The 1,924-nt window shown below is 36.9% G+C and overlaps 1 pseudogene; it reads right to left on the reverse strand.

Moving 5' to 3' along the window:
* Positions 1-1,578: 1,578 nt before the first annotated feature.
* Positions 1,579-1,677, reverse strand: LOC130019503 (uncharacterized; annotated as a pseudogene).
* Positions 1,678-1,924: the final 247 nt, after the last annotated feature.

The raw sequence follows: 1,924 nt of genomic DNA on the forward strand, positions 1-1,924 counted from the left end.
CCAGGGTCAATAGGTAAAATAACAGAAATCCAAAACCAACATTTAATTCTTGAACCCAGCTGTAGAAAGCAAATCATTTCACAATGCTTTTTCAGCATGTCTGATTTGGGGGGGGGGGGGGTAAACTCTAAATAATAGTGGTGAATCTTTTATTGAAACAATGAATCTAATCAAAGCAGATAGAGTGTTAACTAGAATTCATCTGCCTCACAGGGACGGGGAGGGGTGGGGGTGGGGTTTTATTGGGGTTCTTCATGGTAAAAAATAAGTATTGGTAAAGGGAAATGTGTTTGATATTTGCATGACTGAGACCTAAACCTGAAGCTTTGTAACCTTTCCCACAGTGATTCAATAAATAAAAATAAATAAATAAAAAATAAAGATTTACTAAAAGAGAAAATTTGGAAAAATGAACCAGCATTAACAAACTTATAAACAACTTATAACATTCACACTTGGTAACAAAAATTCTCTAATTTTATAAGAAATCTAAACTATTCCATTTCAGGAAGAACTAGCAAGAGGTTCCATCAGGATGAGTAGAAAGCCCATACTTTGAGTAGAAAGCCCACTGTTGTTATAATTTCTTGGTAAGCCATATGGCTTTTTATATTTTTAGAACCCTGCAGGGTCCGAGATATTATCCAGCTTGCTAATTAACATAGTAGCCTATCAGACTTGCCCAGTTGATAGCAGAAGACATTTGCGATTTGAGGGTCAAAAGCAAATAGCATTGTTACTTTACCCTGATATTACTTCAACACAGCAGTCAATATATCGGTTCTTAAGTTCTTCATGATCCACAAAGGTGAAGTAGAGTTCTTCTCAGGATGTGTGTTTTACACATCATGGTATTGTGACAATTGAAAAAACTTGAGCTTTGAAAACTTCAGTATCTTAAAAATGGTTCTTAATGCTGACATAGTACAGTAGCAAGGTTCTGTACAATGTGTATTCAACTGCCTGGCTTTGACAGCATAAGGTTTCCAAACAAAATCAGGAATAACTCCTGAGCAACAATAGGAGTGATTCCTGAGCATAGAGAAAAGATTAAACCCTAAACCCAGGAGGTATGGCTAAAGTCAACTCTTACCCCAATTCAAAATATAAATGGCTGCTAACCAATCTGTGCACACTTTCCAGCTGGAAATCTTTGTCTCTTTTAAGCTGGCCTTCTAAAAAACGTATGCACAACCATTAATGAAGAGGAACAGTTTCCATCTCCCAACACTTTCTTTCTTTTTTCTTTCTTTCTCTCTTTCTCATTCTCTGTCTCTTCCCTTTCTTTCTTTCTTTCTTTCTTTCTTTCTTTCTTTCTTTCTTTCTTTCTTTCTTTCTTTCTTTTTCCTCTTTCTTTCTTCCTTTCATTCTTTCTTGCTTTCTTTCTTTTTCTCCTTTTCTCCCTTTCTCCCTTCCTCCCTTCCTCCCTTCCTTCCTCCCTCCCTCCTTCCCTCCCTTCCTCCCTCCCTCCCTCCTTCCCTCCCTTCCTTCCTCCCTCCCTCCCTCCTTCCTTCTTTCCTTCCTTCCTTCCTTCCTTCCTTCCTTCCTTCCTTCCTTCCTTCCTTCCTCCCTCCCTCCCTCATAATGAGGAATGTTAATTATGAATCTTGAAAAATCCAATCATCATGTATCTGCCCTCTGAATAGAGGAATAGGTAAGGATGATCCTACCTGATGATCCATCTTCCAACATGTCTTGCCATACACACACCTTTTAGGAATTTGGTCCTAGTCAAAAGCTAATTAAACTGATAGAACATAATAGAAAACAGTTTTTAAACATTAAAATGTAAAATTTCACTGTTAACATACCTTGCTAATATATATTTCAAACTGGCAAAAATGATTAAAATTGGCAAATCTGTTATCATGATTAAAAAAGAATCTAGATATTTGTACATATTTGTTACCAAGGACTGTGTCAG

This window comes from Sorex fumeus, unplaced genomic scaffold, assembly GCF_029834395.1.
Source record: "Sorex fumeus unplaced genomic scaffold, SorFum_2.1 ptg000008l, whole genome shotgun sequence".
NCBI classification, from domain to species: domain Eukaryota; kingdom Metazoa; phylum Chordata; class Mammalia; order Eulipotyphla; family Soricidae; genus Sorex; species Sorex fumeus.